Genomic DNA, 22,644 nt, shown 5'->3' with positions numbered 1-22,644 from the left:
CTCCTTCGGCCCCGGACGGCCACAGACGGCCCGCCCTCTGCCCGGGCTCCACCCGGCGCCGCCCGCGCGCGTCCGCGACGCGGAGGAAGCGTCCGTTGTTTAAGCGCCTCTGGGCGCATTGCAGGGCGGAAGTGGGCGGTGCAGTGTTGTTGCCTGGGAGCTGTAGTCTCCCCCTGCGGCATCCGTTCCACGGTATTCGAAACGGCAGCAGAGAGACCAACAGCGTATGCAGCCCAGGGGATTGCTCCTGCAGGTGAGGATGTGCGCCGCTAGCTGCCCCGCCAAGGAATGACCCCCGTCTAGCAAGTCAACTAGAGAAGCCCCAGGGGACAGGGCTGGGACAGGGCTGAGTAGAGCTGGGCATAGTAGCCCACAAAAGCTTGGGCAATTGCCCTTGATGTGCAGTGATGGGTGCCAGCATCTGTATGTCACTACAATGCATGCTATTACAACGCATGCTATTCCAACAAATTTTTTACAACGCAAGTACCATTACAACGATAGTTTTTACAACACATACCAATACAACGCAAAATAACAATAGTAATGGAAAACTACCATTACAACAAAAACAAATATAACGCATACCATTACAACGCATATAAAATCAATAATATATATATATTTTTTTGTAAAATAACTCCCGGGACGGGATGCATGAAAAATCGGGGTTTTGGGTAGGCAAGAGTATTAAAATATATTAAATAACTTCTTGTAAATTATGAGCAATAGCATGTTATTTTTAAAAATGAATACTTGAGTATTAAAATAAATACTCGAGTATTAAAATAAGTACTCACACATTACACAAATGAGAAAAAATTAACATCCTTTTTTAAAAAGGCACTTCAAACGAATTTAAACACATATTTTTGGAATAATTAAAATATAGTAAACGCAAAAACGTAAGTATTATTAATGAAACTGCGAAACAAACACTGATCCACCTAAAAGCCTAAAATGAGTCCTACAACTCTTTTCATGAAACAATCACCAAGGCACTCAAAACAAAATGGAGGACAAAACACAAATCAAAGATCAGAAAAGACACATTTAAAGAGGTAATTTAAATTAAACGTTTTCACTGCACATAAATCATTAAAAAAACACATTTTAACGATGCTTTTATCAAAAATTAAGATGATACACACAAAAACCTATAAATACCAGTAAGACACCATTTTGAATTCAGTAGTTATTCTACTACCAGAAAGAGCAGTTGCTACCAACTGACCCTCTGACCTCTTGGCGTTGTTAAGAACGGATGGCAAACAGATACAAGTCCTTACATACAAGCAAGTAAGTTTAAGTTGAAAGAAATGTAAACATAGCGTTTTTAAAAATAAATACTTAAATTAGTAATAAATGTAAAACATTAATATGTTTCAGATTTCTACATACTTTGCCATCACTTTTCAAAAACTTTTCTACAATTGGAAAAACTGGCAAAAGATGTAAGTACGTTTATAATAAGTAAATGTTTTTGTAAAATATTTTTATAGTTTCCCATGTAACAATGTTCACGTTTTTTCTCATAATAAAAAAATTGGAATACTATATCTGTATTTCTAAAAAATCGTGTAATGACTAAACCAATAAAAAATATTTAGTAATCTAAACATTTTTTTCATTTCTATTTTTACAGCTTACTGAATATTTTTGTACAACAAAACATCACAGCATTTAAAACGACCACAAGTGATAATATCTTCATAAACTAAGGTAAAAAAATCTAAATAATATTAGTTATATTGTTTTTTTACAGGAATGCTGTTGCTTATCTTCAAAACCTAAAAACCCACGTTTATAGTAAAAAAAATATGTTAAAAATTTTACATTTTTTGAAACACTATATTAAAATATGACTAAATGTTTTTAGTAACGCAAAGTTTTTTCCCAAAAAAAAGAATAGGGTTTTACAAATAGCAAATAACATATAAATTATCTTTCAATCCCTCAACAGAAAAAAGGACAGTTTCAAAAATTAAGAAACAAGCAACAAGACCATCATTAATCAAGCTTTGAAAGACTCAAGAAACCAAACACCAAAGCACTTAAACAAATAAGGTAAACAAATTACTAAATGCACAAGTAACCTTTTTTTAAGTAACCTCTTTTCAACCCACAAACAGCGACCACACCTTTAAAATCCAAAGGATACTTAAAAAAGCTTTCACTCTATTTTTTTACAGATTGTGAAACCCAACCCAACATTTACAACCCACAAAGAAATTCAAGAAAATCTATCCACCAGCCAGATACATCCAACCAGGACAAAAGTACCAAAGGTAAGTCACGAGAAATAAGTTTTAAAACCATTTAATCATTAGACTTCTCCTGAAAAATGATCTTTTTTGAAAACCAATGCAAATATGTAATTAAAATGAGAAATGCTGTAAAAATGATAACAATGCAACTAAATAATATGGAAACAGAAACGTAACATAATCAATAAGCAGAACAATAAAGAAATAAAAAAACAAGGTTTTTTTAGACATCAACAAAAGAATATATTAAATTAGCAGCACAAGAAATAAATGTTAATCTTTACATTCCAAACAGACCAACATTTGAAAAATAAATATTATATTATATTTATATTTATTCATTTGTAGAGCTCATGTTTACACCAGCGGTGTGTCCCCGCGCTGAGGCATGGACAGAGAAGAGGTTATAGGAGGTGGGTACTTCTTATATTTTATCCTCTGCGTTGGAGAATAGCCAGGTCTTTAGCTGTTTGCGGAATGTTTTCTCGTTGGGTTCCATCCTTAAAGTTCTCGGCAGGGAGTTCCAATTTTTCGTCGCCAGGAACCTGAAGGAGCGTGCTCCTGTGCCAGCTTTAAAGATTCTGGGGATTTTTCCCAGTGCCTGGTCAGTGGATCTAAGGGTACGTCCAGGAACGTATTTTGTCAGCAAAGGTTGCAGGTATTTAGGACCTTTTCGTGCTAGTATGCAGTGGCAGTAGCACATTGCCTTGAACTTGGCTCTTTTTTCCACTGGAAGCCAATGGAGCGTTTCCAGGGCCTTCCTAGTGTTCGTCTTCCTCGGGGGGCTGAGCACCAGACGTGCAGCAGCATTCTGCACGCATTATAGTTTGGCTAAGCCTGTTTTAGAGGCCCCAAGGTATAGAGCGTTTCCATAGTCCAGTTGTGAAGTGACAACTGCATGGACTATGGTTTTTCTTGTTTGAGCTGGAAGTAGGTCTATGACTTTCCTAAGGGTTTATATGATGCCATAGCATTTCCCGGTTACCTTCTGTATTTGGTTATCGAAGGATAGCTTGTGGTCCAACCACATGCCTAGGTTCTTTACCTCAAGCTTGGGGCTGGGGACTTGTCCTAGTACTTCCGGCCACCACGCAGAGGACCAAATGGTAGGTGTGTTTCCTACCACTAGTACCTCCGTTTTATCCCCATTTAATCGGAGGCAGTGGTTTGACATCCAGTCAGCTACTTCCCTAAGACAGTTACCAAAGCAGGCGGCTGCCTGACTTTTAGTTTGGGATAGCTTAACAATAAGTTGCGTGTCATCCGCATAGGATACTATTGCCACTTCATGCTTCTCCACACATTCCGCCTGTGGGCCCACATACAGGTTGAAAAGTGTGGGGCTCAGGATAGATCCCTTGGGGACTCCCTGGGGCAAGGGGTAGCTATTGGACAGGTGTGTTTTCTGGGCCACTTGGAAGCTGCGTTCGTCTAGAAATGAAGCCAGCCATTTAAGGGCTGTCTTCCTGATGCCGCAGGATTCCAGTTTCTGAAGTAACATAAGGTGTGAGACGGTGTCAAACGCCGCACTGAAGTCTAATAGGATCAGTGCGGCTGTTTGACCTTCGTCTAAGTGCTGCCTCAGAGCCTCCGTTGCCATTAGCAGTGCTGACTCAGTAGAGTGCGCCGTTCTGAATTCTGACTGTGAAGGATGTAATAGGTCATTGGTGTTTATGTGCTCCACTATTTGTTTATTAATAATTTTCTCTGCAATTTTTGGCACCAAAGGGAGTAGTGAGATCGGGCGCAGGTTGTCCAGCCTAGTGTAGTCAAGGGTGGGTTTTTTCTTCAGCGGCCTCACAATTGCTTGCTTCCATTTTTTTGGGACTACACCGGTTTTGAAGGAGTGCGCAATGAGTTCTTTAATATAGGGTTGGATGATTTCCAGCCCTTCTACGATTTTCTCCGGTCGTGCTGGGTCTCTTGGTGAGCCCAATTTTATTCCTTTTACCATGGCTCTTAATTCCGTGCTTTCTGGTATCTTAAACCTCTCTAGAGGGGAAATGACCAGTGCTACAGGTGTGACATTTTGTTTGGTAGTCCCTAGTCTTGCCTCTGCTGGAAACGTTTGGTATATTTTTGTTACTTTGTTAGAAAAAAACTCGGCTATCTCATTACAGCTTTCTTTGGTGTCTGGATTGTCAGCTGTCTTTTCTTTCTGAGTTTTGAGGGATTTTAGGATAGAGAACAGCTCTTTGTGTGAGTTATTTGCAATGTCTATTTTGTGCGTGTAGAATTCCCGTCTGACTTTATTAATAAGTGAGTGGTAATTTTTAAGTTATTTTTTGTACTCTTCCTTGGCTTTATTGCAGTAGTCTTTCCTCCACGTTCTTTCTGCCTTTTTGGATATTTTCCTAGCTTTCCTCAGTTCCTCATTGTACCAAGGTGCGGTTGTTTTAGGCCTTTTTGGGACTCTCGTTCTCCAGGGTGCTACTTCATCAAGGGCATTTGTAATCCAGCTCTCTAGCTGGTTATTGGCTAGGTTAATATCCTGGTCTAGTATAGGCTTCTGTTTCAAGAGAGTGCGCGAAAAAGAGGCAGAGTTAAATTTTGCCCATTTTCTGGTAGTGATGGGTTTGGATGATAGGGCAGTTGGTAAATAGTGGGTCTAAGATGTGTCCCCCTTGATGAGTTTGAGATTCTACCTTCTGTGCCAGTTTTAATGCAAGAAGGTCTTTGCAGATTGTATTACTGTCTTTATCATCTACTTTGTCACAGTGTATATTTAGGTCCCCTAACACGATAAATGTACTATATCTCAGTGCTGGGTGTACAACTTTATCTCCAAAACTGGTTGAGAAAGTAGTTGCTTGTCCGGGTGGGTGGTAGATAAGGAACCCTGTGATAGTCATGTCGTCTGTTACTGTTATCTTGAAGAAGAGGGCCTCACAACTCTCTAGGTCACTTTGTTGGACTTCGCATTTTATATTATCCTATTATCCTTATGGATTATGGCGATTCCCCCTCCTCTCTGACCTCTCCTGTCTTGCCTTACTATGTCATAGCCATTCGGGATGGAGTCTATCACATCGGGTGTTGAGGCGTAATTAAGTCATGTTTCGGTCAGAAACAAGGCATCTAGTTTACTCTCCTCTAATAGGTCGTGGATTTCATACTTGTGTTTGGCCATAGATCTACAGTTTAGAAGGACTAGCTGTATTTTTGGTTGGCCCGTGGGGTGTGCTTGGCAATTGAATGTGGTGTTACAGTGCCATCATGTAGTTTCCCCTGAGTCAAGTGTAATGGCTGCCCTTTTCTGGCTCCTTTAAGAGGAAGAATGATGGAGAGTGACTCCAGTCTATCACCCCATAGCATAGGGATTAGGACTATAGACAGGGCCCCTGCCTTCCATATATTAGAGCATTTTCGTGTCACTTTCCTTAGTGTAGGGCTTATGAATTTAAGTTAGGGGATAGATATATAAGTATTAGTCATGATTTGCCCATTTGCTAACATGTTAGGGTACTTTCCATGGAGTTATGCATATTGTGGGCCCTGTAGGCCTTAAGCGAGACAGACTCCATTTTGCTTTCTGCCCGGTAGCTCGAGAAGGCTTTCTAGGTGAAGTGTAATGTTTTAGTTTCAAGCTGTTGTTCGCTTGGAGAGAACCGGCTCAGGCTGGCCCTTATCGAAGGAATGTATTTTTCTCCACTCCGAAGACACAACTTCAGGCCGGCCGGCTGGGAACGTGTCCTTGGTACGGGGAGGTACAAGAATTTGGTGGGCGGCAGGTGGCTGGCCGTAGCTTTCCATGAAGGAACGGGCTTTGATATTAGCGAAGGAGTTAGTCAGTTAGTCAGTTAGTCTGTAGGCGGCATCTAGCCGTTAGCATCTCTGCCATTAATTATTCCATGGCGGACAGTCGCCATCTTTGAAGTCCGAGAAAGATTAAGATCGAAACTCTCTGAGAAAGACTGAAGGAGTATTAGCGCGGAGCGCACTGAAACAGACAGAGAGAGAGAGACGGTAGTCAATAACCAGCGAGGTTCCGATGTCCTGAAGGGAAGCAGACGAGGTTGAGCCTAGCGGTGCAGACGTGTACTTGTGACGGCTGGGGTGTGACTGCGAGGCGAGCCAGGACACAGAGACGAGAAGGGAACCTAGATGACTGCCGAGTCCCGACTTCACGTTAACAAGGTGATCTCCGCCCTTTCTTTAATAAGTGCGCATTTTAACCTTTACCTTTTCTTTGCAGAAATTATGTTGCCTAGTATTGTGATGTATGTTTATTGTCAATAAATATCCTAGTTCTCAGTGAATTAACGTGTGCTTCGTAATCCTGTTCAATCTGGGTAAACGTAACTTCCAGGTGGTTGTTGTTTATGTGAATGGATGAGTAACCCCAATCAGGTAAGTGGTGATCATAGGGAGCGAGTGGATCTTTGATGCCAAGGATAGGAGGTACATTGATTTAATTGGCTAACTCCTAATATTGTAGTAGCAAGTCCGTAGTGAATGGAGAGAGAGACTTCCCAATATATGTATATAGGTGTTCATAGGAATGTGGTCGTCGTTGATATGCGGCGTTAGTGAGAACGTTGGGTGGGAGACCAGCGTGTATACCCACAGGATTGTGGCTTGAATAAGTGAGAGCGTTAGGAGGTCGAACTAGCGTGGAGATCGACAGGATTGTTGATCGTTTGGAAACGGGAGCATTGGGTTTTGCAGGCCCATGTGTAGTCGCACCGGATTGTGCGCAATATCTGCCCTAGGGTAGATCGGTCTGGGTCTGAGTGGCCGCGAGACCAACTGATGTGAATATTAGTATCCCTATAGATTTAGTGATGTTTCTAATAATATGAGTGTGTATATTGCGAGTTCCCCATCCCCAGGTAGGTACTGGTACCTGGATAGTTGGTCCTGAGGAGGGAGGTGATTACGTTCTGGCTGGGTTGGAGGGGCCCCTAGGGGCTGATCCCATCTAAGCGGAATATCCGGCCATTACATCTGGCGTCACGAACCGTTTACGAAGCCTGTGTGCATTGTGTTGTTTCAATCTTGTTGGTTTGCGCTCGGCTTGTACGTATAAAATTTTGTGTATAATTGTGTATATAATTTTTTTTTTGTGTGTCAATATGTTTGCGAAAAAATCATCATCGGTTTTTAAATTACCGATTCAGATTCCCGGCTGGGAATGTACCCCTTACGAGGCCTTGGCCCGTGAGTGGGCTGATTCTACTGGTTTGAGTGAAAATTGGTCTTCATGCTTGGAGCAGGCGGAGCCTGCCGATGTGGTATCGTGCTTACAGAAAGCGCCAGTAGTGAAGGGTGATGAGCTTCCTATTTTAGGACGCAGAGGTTGGATTGTTCTTAATGCATATAGAATACTGCATGAGAGGTTTGTTCAGCTACAGAAGCAGTTTAAGGACATTGAAGGACAGTGTGTTGAATTGCAGAATGCGCACACTCTTTTGCGTTGTCAAAATAAATTGCTTGCCGACAAACTTGAAACATATCAGACCATTGCCGAAAGAGCTGCGGTCCGTATTGCACGATATAAGTATAAACATCGTCGTGGTCGTGTATCTACACGCAAAGTGCGTATGGCTGTAGCAAAAGCTGGAATGGATTGGAACCCCGATGAGTGGGACGGTAATATCTGGGATTCTCATACTTCTGACTCCTCGGCGGAGGAGGGTGTCAAGCGCGAGTCTTCTCGCTCCGGACGTGATTGTAAATCTGCTTCATGCACTGATACTGGTCCTCACAACGACCGTGCTCGTTCTTCCCATTCGGATGACGTAGCTTGCCCTGATCGTTCTACTAAATCTAAGATGCGGGCTTCCTCGGAAGCTCTTCCTGAAGTTTCTGCTCACCCTGTTTTTCGACGTAAATTACAACAAGCTCCTGGTAACCCGGCTGGTATAGCTTTAGACTGTATTGAAGATTTTACTCAGCAGGAGGTTAGTGACATTTTACAACGATTTAGACAGCGGCCTGGTGAGGCCTTGCTTACCTGGATGGTGCGTCTTTATGAACTTGGCGCTGCCGGTATTCTGCTCGATGCGATTGATTGCTTACGATTTTGCTCTTTGAGTTCTGATTCTACGATTCAGGATCATTTTCGAAACTATAATGGTGCTGGTCAAATTACTTTGCTCCAGCTTGCGTCTGATGGTTGTAATCATAAATATCCAACTGAATCTGATTGGCCCACTGATGAGAAACCGTGGTACACTTTGCGCGATGCGTCTCAACGTTTAAAAGAGGAAGTCATGAAAACGGCTATCTTTCTTGGTACTGCTGATAGGTTATTGGATGGTCTTTTAACATCTTCTGTGCGTAATCGCATTATCCGTTCTTCTCCTGTTGCTTACAAGCAGGTTATGATGACTTTACTGATTAATCAAACTGGCAATCTTTTGTCTGCTGTGCTTGAGTCTGTTCGTCAGCTTGGTGAGCTGGGTGAGTGGTTTAAACCTGAAAGACAATCTCGACCTGAGGGTCGTACTGGTGGGGACTATAAGTTCTCTAGACGTGACATGTTTCTTGCTCTTATTGCTGATGGTGTCAAAAGGGAGGACATTGACGGTGAGCCTAATAATCGCTTATGGGACATGTTTCGTAAGCGTGGTTTGGATCGAAAGGAGGGTGCCCGTCGTGTGCGTAAGAATGAGTATGACCGTGATTCGGATGACAGTGGAGATGAGAGACGACGTGTGAATTCTGATCGCCGTGATGGTCGGCGCTGTGAACGTGATGTATCCCCTTATCGTCATGGCGAAAAAGGGAGAGAGGATGAACGTGAAAGGGGGAGAGATGACCGTGTTTCCAATCGGCATAGAGAGGAGAGGAGTCATTCCCCTGAGATGAGAAGAACGGAGGATCGTAACAGACTTTCTGACCGTAATTCACAATCTTTTGAACATGACACTAATCCGTTTCGTACTAGAAACGGATATGAACAAGACATTTTGATACCGAAGAAAAATGAGAGCATTTATCCTGATTTGTCTTGGTTGACAGAACGTGGGAAAAATGACTAGGAATTAGGTCAAGCTCCGGTACACAAGTGGGCTCACAGAGACAACAGACCCTATGTAGATATTGAGATTTTTTGGAAACATCGTAATATCCAAAGGGCCCGAGCATTAGTTGATACTGGGGCGGAGGCCACTTTAATTCATGGTAAGTCGAAGAAATTTCGTGGACAGTCTTTCACGATTACTGGGTTGGGTGGTAAAGAAACACCCGCAGTTCAAACTGCACTTGAAATTAAAATTGGTAGGATTCCTCGTAGAGAGTACTCTGTGTTGGTTGTACCACTTTTGGAATTTATAATTGGAATTGACATTTTGAAAGGAATGACTTTGCATTTGGATGATGGTTGTTATCAATTTGGAACTAGACAGTACATTTCGACCAGACCCGTACGGGTTGGCCGTTTACGAATGCCCCCTATTACGATCCCTTTGGCCACGAAGGTGATTTCTCAGAAGCAATATCGTATCCCAGGTGGTCATGAAGAGATTACTGCTACGATCCAGGATTTGGTTGACGCGGGAGTCATTACTCCTGTCACGTCTGCCTGGAATAATCCCGTTTGGCCAGTGCGCAAAAGTGACAATTCTTGGCGCATGACTGTTGATTATCGAGAATTGAATAAATACACACCTAAATTGACTGTTGCAGTGCCTGATATTGTCACGCTAATTCAGAGAATTCAAAAGCATCCAGGTACGTGGTATGCTTCTATTGATATTGCTAATGCTTTCTTTTCAATACCGATTGCCCCCGAATGTCAGGAGCAGTTCAGTTTTACATGGAATGGACGTCAAATGACGTTCCGAAGTCTTCCTCAAGGCTATGTACACAGTCCTACGATCTGTCACCGGCTGGTGGCAGAGCATTTGTCTGAAGTTCCCGCGAATCCGCGAGTTCAGGTCTGTCATTATATTGACGACATTTTGATTCAAGGTGAAACGCAAGACCAGGTACAGTCACATTTCGATCAAATCCTTGACTGTTTGCGAGCAAAAGGTTGGGAAATTAATCCTGATAAATTACAAGGTCCATCCCAAAATGTGAAATTTTTAGGAATTAATTGGCATGAAGGTCGTAGAGAGGTGATCCCACAGGTGAAGCGTAAAATCCTTGATTTTGCAGTCCCAAGGAACAGGAAAGAGGCTCAATGTTTCATTGGTTTGTTTGGCTTTTGGCGTCAGCATATTCCCCATCTAAGTCAGATTTTGGTTCCATTATATCGAGTCACTCGTAAGAAGAATGCGTTTGAATGGGGTGAGTCTCAACAGAATGCTTTTAATTTGGCAAAAGAAGCTATTCAATATGCTTTGGATTTGTGGCCGGTGGGTGAAGGTGATGTGGACTTGAATGTGTCCGTGGATGGTCTGTATGCCAATTGGAGTCTGTGGCAAAAGCAGGGCAGACAGAAAATGCCATTGGGTTTTTGGGCTAAAAAGTTACCTGAAGCTGGTGAGCTTTACTCACCCTTTGAGAAACAATTACTTGCTTGTTATTGGGCTATAGTGGATACTGAGCAACTGACTCTAGGCCATGCTGTGATTTTGAGGCCTGAAATTCCCATTATGCAGTGGGTTTTGAGTTCGCCGAAATCCCATCGAATTGGACATGCTCAAGAGGCGAGTGTGATTAAATGGAAATGGTACATTCAAGACAGGGCACGTGTGGGTCCGAAAGGTGTGGCGGTTTTACATGAGCGAGTGGCGCAGGCGCCCTCCAGTGAGACTGGAAGTGATTGTTCCGTACCCATAGTGCAGGAATCTCCTGTTAAGTGGGGTAAATCATTTGATGCTCTGTCCGCGGAGGATAGAAAACATGTGTGGTTTACGGATGGTTCGGCGAAGTTCATTGGTGAGAAACAACATTGGAAGGCTGTTTCCTATAATCCAATCACGCAGAAGTTATTGAGTACAACTGGTGAGGGTATGAGTAGTCAGTATGCTGAACTCTATGCAGTTTACCAAGTTTTGAAACAGGAATTGCCTGGCACATGTCATATTTTCACTGATTCCTGGTCCACTGCGAATGGACTGGCGGTATGGTTACCAACATGGCATTCTCATAATTGGAAATTGCATTCAAAAGAATTATGGGGAAAAGAATTATGGCAAGAAATTTGGGAGTTGCTCCCGCAGAGTACTGTGACAATCTTTCACGTGGATGCTCACACTCCAATTGATTCCCTTGATAAATTTTTTCATAACATTGCAGATGAGAAATCTAAAATTGCTGAGGCAGTGGTGGATATGCAAGATTCTGATTTGGCGGGATTGGCGAAGTGGGCCCACCAGAAAGCGGGACATTTTGGAGAAAAAGCCACTAGCAGGTGGGCTGCCGATAGGGGAATTCATATTCCTTTTTCTTTAATTAAAGATGTCATTCTACATTGTCCCATTTGTCAGCATTCTAGGAAAAAGGAGGTGCCTCAAATTGTTCGAGGCCAGTTACATCGAGGAAAATTACCCGCTCAAATTTGGCAGATTGACTATATTGGTCCGCTCCCTATGAGCAGGAATTGTCAGTATATTTGTACAGTTGTTGACACTTATAGTGGCCTTCTGGTTGCTTTCCCTTGCAAGAACGCTACCCAGGTGAATACCATTAAAACCTTGGAGCTGCTAATTTTGTACTATGGTGTCCCATTCCAAATTCAATCAGACAATGCATCCCACTTTCGTGGAAGATTGGTACAGGAATTCTGTGTGGAAAATAACATTGATTGGGTGTTTCACATTCCATATTATCCACAAGCTTCGGGTTTGATTGAGAGGATGAATGGTTTGCTAAAAGAGCAATTACGTAAATTGACTGATGCTCATTATAGAAACTGGAAGGATGTTTTGTTTCAAGCATTATTGATTTTAAACAATCGCCCTTTCTTGCATGCTGAATCCCCTTTGATTTTTTGTTTCCTCCAAATGTGGATGTAAAGCCTAATTCCTTGTCCAACACTGTCATGTATTGGGAAATTACCCCTGGGGTTTTGGCTCCATGTAGAGTGACCCCAGGTTCTGCAGGCCTCGACCTGCATGCTTTACATGATGCAACTTTACATGGAAGAGATCGAATCATTGTTGAAACTGGCATTGGTGTCTGTATACCTGCCGGTAGTTTTGGATTAATTGCCCCCAGATCAAGCCTAGCCCTGAAAGGTATTCAAGTGCTCGGAGGAGTAATTGACAGTGACTATCAGGGAGAGATCAAGGTTCTCTTGCTTAACAGCAGTGAGACTGATTTATTGATTAAAAAGTCTGACCGTGTTGCTCAATTATTGATTATGCCTGTCTTCAGTGGTGAGATTAAAAAAGGCTCTGCCCCAACGTTGCTAACTGTGCAAGGACAAAAAGGCTTCGGATCATCTAATCTTCCCGGAGCTAAGATATGGGTGCAATCGCCTAAAAATCCTCCTGAACAGGCTGATGTTATTGCGACTGGTCATGACAACACCGTTTTGGTGATGAAGCCAGGGAAAGATGGCTGGGAAGCTGTCCCGGCTGATAAATGTTACTTACGAGAATGATTAAGGCCTGTATTTGTATTCTTTCAGATCATTCTCTGGACTGCTGCTGCAGGATGTGTCGGCGTTGGACTCCTTTTGGCCTGCTACGCCGGGAGAGGAGAGGATCCACCGACATCGGTTGATGGAAGTGTCCGAGTTCCGCGTTCTGCGTGGACGACGTCCTCTAACTTTTGGATAACACTTGCAAAGAGAGTGACGAACTCTCCACATTTCTGTCTTACACCAATGAGATCTGTCACTGACATTTTAGCGACCTGTTTGGTTGCCGTTCCTGCTTCTACCGAGACTTTACGACACATTTTTAATATTTCGAATGCCCGACCAAATGTTATCCTGGGCGATTTTGCGGCCCACGAATTTTGTCCCTTATGTACTGCTCTTCCAGACCTTGATATCCCTATTCATTCCCGGATTACTACTTTTAACATTACCCCTGGAGATTTATGTTTTATGATGACATGTGATCCAAAAGCTATCACCGAATGTATTAGGCTAAAGATACAAGCTGCTACTTCTTTTTCAGCTCATCAACGATTGCTGTGTTTGAAGAGACTTCCGAATTCGTGCCTTTCTGTTAAAAACAATATGACATGTAAACGTTTATTAGTTGCCCCTAGTTATTATCGTTCCATGTTATTGCCTTCTGGATGGCTCTTTTCTTGTGGGAATTCATCTTGGCCTTATATTCCTGCAAATATTTCTGGTGGCCCGTGTGCCATCACTAGATTGAGTTTATTGATGTTTTCCTCACATCCTAATTCGCATTCCCGTATGGTACGTGATTCAATGTCATTGCATGAGGACTGTGATTCCTCTGTCCATCTGTACTCTAAATCTGAATATCTTGGTTTAGCCTTTTCTATTATTGGAGTCCCTGCGTTGGCCGTTTACAATGCCAAAACAATCGGCAAGATGGCCTGCTGGATGGTTAAATCCATTAATCAAACATCTACTGTTTTATCTGATCTGTTATTAGATGCCCAAGGCGAACGTAGAGCTATTTTACAAAACCGCGCTGCCATTGACTATCTTTTACTAAAACATGGCCATGAATGTTCTGATTTTGAGGGCCTATGTTGTTTTAATTTGTCCGATCATTCTAAATCAATCCAAGCCCATATTGACAAACTCCACGACTTGACTGCAGAAATTAGACAACATATAGACCAGGGTTTCTTTGACTGGCTCTTTAATTGGTTACCTGATTTACACTCTTTGCGACAGATTTTAGGGGGTGTTATCATTGTCGTTTGTGTTTTAATAGCTATTTGTTGCTTTATTCAGTGTATTCCTTCCCTGCTTCAATTTTGTAGACTTAGCAAGAGGCATAGATCAGTTAATTTTGTTTCCTATTATTCTTCTACTGATGTGAGTTCTGTTTAGCATGTGGTTTGTAGACTGGAGTCAAGGGGTGTAATGTAATGGCTGCCCTTTTCTGGCTCCTTTAAGAGGAAGAATGATGGAGAGTGACTCCAGTCTATCACCCCATAGCATAGGGATTAGGACTATAGACAGGGCCCCTGCCTTCCATATATTAGAGCATTTTCGTGTCACTTTCCTTAGTGTAGGGCTTATGAATTTAAGTTAGGGGATAGATATATAAGTATTAGTCATGATTTGCCCATTTGCTAACATGTTAGGGTACTTTCCATGGAGTTATGCATATTGTGGGCCCTGTAGGCCTTAAGCGAGACAGACTCCATTTTGCTTTCTGCCCGGTAGCTCGAGAAGGCTTTCTAGGTGAAGTGTAATGTTTTAGTTTCAAGCTGTTGTTCGCTTGGAGAGAACCGGCTCAGGCTGACCCTTATCGAAGGAATGTATTTTTCTCCACTCCGAAGACACAACTTCAGGCCGGCCGGCTGGGAACGTGTCCTTGGTACGGGGAGGTACAAGAATTTGGTGGGCGGCAGGTGGCTGGCCGTAGCTTTCCATGAAGGAACGGGCTTTGATATTAGCGAAGGAGTTAGTCAGTTAGTCAGTTAGTCTGTAGGCGGCATCTAGCCGTTAGCATCTCTGCCATTAATTATTCCATGGCGGACAGTCGCCATCTTTGAAGTCCGAGAAAGATTAAGATCGAAACTCTCTGAGAAAGACTGAAGGAGTATTAGCGCGGAGCGCACTGAAACAGACAGAGAGAGAGAGACGGTAGTCAATAACCAGCGAGGTTCCGATGTCCTGAAGGGAAGCAGACGAGGTTGAGCCTAGCGGTGCAGACGTGTACTTGTGACGGCTGGGGTGTGACTGCGAGGCGAGCCAGGACACAGAGACGAGAAGGGAACCTAGATGACTGCCGAGTCCCGACTTCACGTTAACAAGGTGATCTCCGCCCTTTCTTTAATAAGCGCGCATTTTAACCTTTACCTTTTCTTTGCAGAAATTATGTTGCCTAGTATTGTGATGTATGTTTATTGTCAATAAATATCCTAGTTCTCAGTGAATTAACGTGTGCTTCGTAATCCTGTTCAATCTGGGTAAACGTAACTTCCAGGTGGTTGTTGTTTATGTGAATGGATGAGTAACCCCAATCAGGTAAGTGGTGATCATAGGGAGCGAGTGGACCTTTGATGCCAAGGATAGGAGGTACATTGATTTAATTGGCTAACTCCTAATATTGTAGTAGCAAGTCCATAGTGAATGGAGAGAGAGACTTCCCAATATATGTATATAGGTGATCATAGGAATGTGGTCGTCGTTGATATGCGGCGTTAGTGAGAACGTTGGGTGGGAGACCAGCGTGTATACCCACAGGATTGTGGCTTGAATAAGTGAGAGCGTTAGGAGGTCGAACTAGCGTGGAGATCGACAGGATTGTTGATCGTTTGGAAACGGGAGCATTGGGTTCTGCAGGCCCATGTGTAGTCGCACCGGATTGTGCGCAATATCTGCCCTAGGGTAGATCGGTCTGGGTCTGAGTGGCCGCAAGACCAACTGATGTGAATATTAGTATCCCTATAGATTTAGTGATGTTTCTAATAATATGAGCGTGTATATTGCGAGTTCCCCATCCCCAGGTAGGTACTGGTACCTGGATAGTTGGTCCTGAGGAGGGAGGTGATTACGTTCTGGCTGGGTTGGAGGGGCCCCTAGGGGCTGATCCCATCTAAGCGGAATATCCGGCCATTACATCAAGTTTCAGAGTTTGTCAAATTCTGCGTTACTCAGTTGGTTCTATCTTAATGGAGCCGCTTTGGTGTATTTTATCCGTGTCAGAGTCTCCGCCGGACCAGGGTGTGTGGCCCCTGTCCCCGGCCGGCCGCGGACGGGCGCAGACGGGCTTGCCTTTGGCGCGCCTTCTGCTTGCCGTCGGCGCGCCCGCTGTGCGTTGTAAAGATCATCCGGTTAAAATGGGGTATTGCAAGTGAAGGTCCGTCCCCTCCTCCCCTCTTGACCGGAAGTGCTCCGCGCTCCGCTCCTCCCTCCACAACAATCGGGAAACTCCAGTGGTGGACCGGGGAGGCGCAGGGAGCCTGGGTGTCCAAGGGTGCAGGAGGACAATGGGTGAGTGGAGTTTAAAATTTAGGAAAGTGTGCCGCTGCTATTTCGGGCCAAATTGCCCATTGCAATTTTAAAATAAATGAATTCTTTCTTGTCACAGGTAAACAATTTTTAAGGTAGACAATTTTTAAAAAGGTGGTCTGGTACAAATCTCGTACTTGCTCTCCCTGTGCCTCTCTCCGCTATGTGATCGCAGAGTTGCAGGTTTTGTAGGACGCTGCCAATGAAGGTCCGCCCCCTCTTCCCCTTTTTCCCGGAAGTGCTCTGCGCTCTGCTCCTCCCTCCACAACAATCGGGAAACTCCCGTGGTGGACCGGGGAGGCGCGGGGAGCCTGGGTGTCCAAGGGTGCAGGAGGACAATGGGTGAGTGGTGATTAAAATTTAGGAAAGTACGCCGCTGCTATTTCGGGCCAAATCGCCCAGTGCAATTTTAAAATAAATGAATTCATTCCTGTCACAGGTAAACAATTTTTATGGTAGACAATTTTTAAAAAGGTTTTCAGGTACCAATCTTGTATTTGCTCTCCCTGTGCCTGTCTCTGCTATGCGATCGCAGAGTTGCAGGTTTTGTAGGGCGCTGCCAGTGAAGGGGATCAATGTACTATTCTAACTCAAGAAAGGTGCAGCAGTAGGGAAAGTGATGGAAAGTGTAGGGGTATAATTTACTATTCTAACTCCTGGAAGGTGCAGTAGTAGGGAAAGTGATGGATAGTGTAGGGGTATAATTTACTAATCTAACTCCAGAAAGGTGCAGCAGTAGTGAAAGTGATGGATAGTGAAGGGGATCAACTTACTTTTCTAACTCCAGGAAGGTGCAGCAGTAGTGAAAGTGATAGATAGTGTATGGGTATAATTTACTTTTCTAACTCCAGGAAGGTGCAGCAGTAGGGAAAGTGATGGATAGTGTAGGGGTATAATTTACTATTCTTACTCCAGGAAGGTGCAGCAGTAGGCAAATTCATTGTTACTGTAGGGGTATAATTTACTAATCTAACTCCAGGAAGGAGCAGCAGTAGGGAAAGTGATGGATAGTGTAGGGGTATAATTTACTATTCTAACTCCAAGAAGGTGCAGCAGTAGGGAAAGTGATGGACAGTGTAGGGGTATAACCAACGATGATAAGTCAAAAAATGTGTTGCTATAGTGTTAGTAATTTAAAAAGAAGTGCTTGAAAGTGATAAACTAAACATTTACAATTCTAAATAATTTTCACTTTGCTTACAGATAATGTATACAGACAAAGCTGCAGCCTACATCAAATCAAATTGTGGAAACCGTCTTTTAAAGCATGCAGGATATATATATTGTAAAGAGAGAATAAGTGAAGCACAAAGACAATGGAGGTGTGTGCAATTGTACTCAAGCCATTGCAGAGGCAGAGCGGTTATTCTTGGTGAAACAGTCATTATGACAAATGACCACAACCACTCTGCCTCTGCAATGGACATCGAGGTTAGAGAAACAATTAATGAAATGAAAGAAATTGCATGCACCTCCAATGAAACTACTGGTTCTATTTTGAGAGAGGTTGCACAACATGTCCCCAGCTATGTAGCTAGTAGTATGCCTATAATTCCTAATCTGAGAAGAATTATCCAAAGAAAAAAGCAGGCAAGTAACACTCATACCGCCACTCCTCATACCTTTTTAGACATTCACATTCCTCCTGAACTCTCTATCACTTTTGCCAATGAACCTTTCCTCCTGCATGACAACGAAAACCCCTCAAAAACGTATTCTTATCTTTAGTACACCCCGCAACCTTGTTAAATTAGAGAATAGTGAAATTTGGATAATGGATAGGACGTTTAAAAGTACGCCCCACCCATTCACACAAATTTACACTACCCATGCTAAGATAAATAACAATGTAATTCCCTTAGTCTACAGTTTGCTACCTGATAAACAATCTGCAACCTACACTGAACTTTTATCAGTGATTAAAACCAAAACATCTAACAAACGTCCAAGGAAAATAATTGTTGATTTTGAATTTGCAATGATTAATACAATCACCAAAGCGTACACGAATACCCAAATTCAGGGATGTTTTTTCTATTTTTCCCAGGCATTTTGGCGTAAATTACAAAAAACATCCCTGGTTGCAGATTACTCAACGGATTGCAAACTACAATTTGAACAAAAAAAACTAACAGCACTTTGCTTTGTTCCTCCAGAAAGTGTAGACGAGTACTACACTGCAATTACAGAGTCAGATTTTTATAATGAAAACGAGGAAAAATAAGCACCCTTACAGATTTTTTTAATGAAAACGAGGAAAAATTTGCACCCTTACTAAATTACTTTGAAGACACATGGATTGGACATCGAAGCAGATCGGGTCGCAGGAGGAAGTCACGATTCCATGTGGAGTGGTGGAAATGCTACACGAGTTGCTTAGAAGGAGAAGCAAAAATAAAACAATGCCATAGAGGGATGGCACAACTCCTTCAACCATACAATTGGCAAACCTCACCCCAACTTTGATCATTTTTTGGAAACTTTGAAGAAGGAGCAACATTTTCAAGAAATGAGAATTTCCCAAACATTAACAGGTAGTCTAAACCCACGCATCTCTAAAAAATCAAAGGAGATGTCTGAGAGACTATTGGGTGTTTTGCAACAGTTTTTGGTATGTGTGGCTTTAGACTACCTCGATAAGGTTGCTAACATACTACAGTTTTAAATAATAAAACTTCTTTACTTTCCTGCTTTGCCCTAAATTCACATTACATCTAATTACAATTTTTATTTTTTAAAAACATTTTTCAAATTTTAAAAGTCGGGTCACCTTACCTTTAGATGTCTTCCTTCTTCCTGTGAATCCATTATTGAAAATATATCCAACATGTAACCCTTTGGCTTGGTTAAAAAAAGCTATCTTTTTTTTTTTGTTGTTATGACATAATGTCCAAAAAGGTTTTTCTTTCCAAAAAACCAAGATCCAAACTCCAAAATCCAAATGTGTAAAAACCAAACAGCAGAAGATCGATTACCAACTTTTCCTGTTTCGAACCACATCCCAAAGAATTCCAAATTCTTCTTATCCAAAAACGATCACCAATCCTCAAAAAACTTCCGATCCTTCAAATACCAGCATTTACTCCTCTTTTGTTCTTCTTTCTTCTTTTCACGATTCCAAAACTGCATTATTTGATCCCAATAATCTATCCAGTTCAAACCAATGTCCACGATCCATCTCGAAAAATCCATATTCCATTAAAAAACGACGCATTCCAAAATGCAAATCCAAGTAATCTATCTTCTTCTTCTGAATTTCACATTTTAATTATAATTGAACAGTACTTTCACATTACTATTATTCACATTTTTCAATCTTAATACATTATAATTACTCTAAACAGGAAACCCGACAACGGGATACACTAGCTACATAACCGGAGACATGCTGAAATTCAAATACCTATGTTTATATTAACACATGCAACCTCTCCTTACTCTCTCTTTACAATATATATTATCCTAAACATTTTTTATTACTTTAAAAATTGTTTGAAAAGTATCCTACCTGAGCACAGATCTGCTTCCTGCTGCTTTGTCCAACGACGCTCTCCAAAATGGCCGCGATCTTCATGTTTTCGCGTCTACGTCATCAAGAGTAACAAACAACAAAAAAGGACATTATCTTTTTATTATACATTATTATACATTAAAAAATGTTTGAAAACTGTTTTTTTCAAAAGAAATAAACATTCATTTATTTTTCTAAAAATATAATAAAAAATTAAAAATAATTTTTTCTATTATACAATCACTTTGAAATAAATTATTTTTTTAAGGTAGCAGAGGATAGAGCAGAATCCATGATTACACAAATTATAGGAGTTGACAGTAAAAAATATAATCAGACAGACAATATAATACAACAGTTTGCTAAATATTACGAAATTTTATATACTCCGGAAAAAACTCCTAACAGAGAAACAATTGATAACTATCTAAAAGTGAACTTTACGAATAAAATAACAACCCATGAAGCAGAAAACCTGGCTCTAGATATAACTAGACAAGAACTTAGAGAAGCTATAAACTCATTACCATCGGGCAAAGCTGCCGGGGAAGACACTATTCCTCTGGAGTTATATAAAATATGTATGGAGGAGCTAACACCACTTCTTGTAGAAGTAACTAATCATATAAGCAGTACAGGGTCCGCTCCGAGTTCTTGGAATAAGGCGAAAATTATCTTTTTCCACAAAAAAGGTAAACCCAAAGAGGAGATGGGTTCATATAGACCTATATCTCTAATTAACGCCGACGCTAAGATATTCTCAAAATGCTTAGCAAGAAGATTAGCACCGCTTTTACCTAAAATAGTAAGTACGCAACAACACGGATTTGTGATGGGGAGGGACACATCAGCTCACGTAAACACGGCAATAACAGCTTTTGACATTGCTGAAATAGAGGCAACTCCCTTAGCAATGATAATGCTAGACGCTGAAAAAGCATTTGACCGTGTGGGGTGGGAATATCTATGGAATATAATGGGACATATGGGGTTCAGCGGAAACTTTTTAAATGGGATTCAGGCACTTTATGATAATCCGTCTGCTTATATCAGCTATGGCGGCCTCACGTCAAACTATTTTACAATCCGGAGAGGCACACGTCAAGGGTGCCCCTTATCTCCCTTATTATTTGCCTTATCATTAGAACCTTTTTTAAAGGCATTGGATAAAGAACCAGAAATAACACCATTCAGAACAGGCAGGCAGAGCCTAAAAATAACCGCATATGCGGACGACATAGCCATCTACTCTACTGAGGTTATCGATTCTCTGAAAGCAATTAATATAGAAGCATCCAAATTTGGTAATGTATCTGGCTATAAATTAAACACTCACAAAACTCAAATAATAGCAAATTTTGCTCCCCCCCAAACAATGCCTGAAATCTGTAAGACTGCGACATATTTAGGAGTACAAATCTCCTCAAATATCAAAGAGATAAATAAGATCAATTATAATAAATTAATGAAAACCACCACTTCGAACTTAAAAAAATTGCACCGACTTCCATTAAACCTAATTGGCAGAATAAATTTAATAAAAATGAAAATAATACCCAAATACTTATACCTATTCAGATCAATTCCTTTGGCGCAAAATAGGTCTTTCTTTAAACAATTAGATAGCGTTTTTTGCAACTTTATTTGGGGTTATAAGAGAGCTCGGAGATCGCTAAAGATGTTAAAAAACAAAATCGGATCAGGCGGTCTCAATTTTCCTGATTTAAAACTTTATTTTTGGGCCTCATTTATAAGGCGTATTAGATCCCTATTAGATTCAGAGAATCTGCTTTTTTACCACCATTTACTTTTAAAAGAAGACTCTAAACAGTTTCTACTTCGTATCACTGACCCGAATTTCTACAAAAGGGTAAAATTTAAGACAGCACGGGACTTAGTAAAGATATGGAAAGATATACAAATACATTGCAAAAACAATATATATCACACTCAATTAACCTTATGGGATAATCCTGGACTACCTAGCATATTCAGCGACGGGGAATCCCGAAGATGGCAATCGAAAGGAATCAAGGTACTGGGGGACTTATTTACTACTCAAGGCATGATGGATTTCCGCACTTTAAAACAAATATATGGATTACCAGACACACACGAGTTTAAATATAGGCAAATTTATGATTTTCTCGTGCGGAAGAATAAAATCAAAGTCTTATCAAGCGGGGGTATCTGGGATATCCTAAACTCAAAAAAGGAAAAATCAATAATAAGTTTGGCTTATAAGATACTGACAGATATAAGAATGAACGATAACGAAACAATAGCAATTAAATGGAATGCAAAACTAGGTACTAATATAACAGGAAAACAGATAACCGACGCGTACACGGACATCCATCACCATGTAAGATCTTCTAGTCTGCGCCTACAACAATACAGAACCATATATATGTTATACTACACACCAGAAAATATATCTAAATGGGCTTCAAATAATATTCTGGGGGAAAAAACCAAGTGCCCAAAATGTGACGAATATGCAGCAGATCTAACACATATGCTGTTCACATGTCCAAAACTTGGGAAGTTCTGGGAAGAAGTGGGGAAAATTCTAGCTATAAAAAACGTTACCAGCACATCTATAACAGCCCCCATGGTAATATTAAGTTTATACACTACAAATCAACCACATCCCGTACTATTATCTATCTTACTATCCTGCGCTAAACTAATATTAGCTAGAGCTTGGGTCAATCCTAAGCCACCTAATGCCTTGGAATGGTGGTACTTAGTTAACGAAATCAATACCATGGAACGTACATTGGCAGAACTTAGAGGTGTCAAATCATTGCAGAAATACGAGAAAATATGGGGAATACTAGAATTGA

Source organism: Lissotriton vulgaris, chromosome 8 (assembly GCF_964263255.1).
Source record: "Lissotriton vulgaris chromosome 8, aLisVul1.2, whole genome shotgun sequence".
NCBI classification, from domain to species: domain Eukaryota; kingdom Metazoa; phylum Chordata; class Amphibia; order Caudata; family Salamandridae; genus Lissotriton; species Lissotriton vulgaris.
This window is presented reverse-complemented; position numbering follows the sequence as displayed.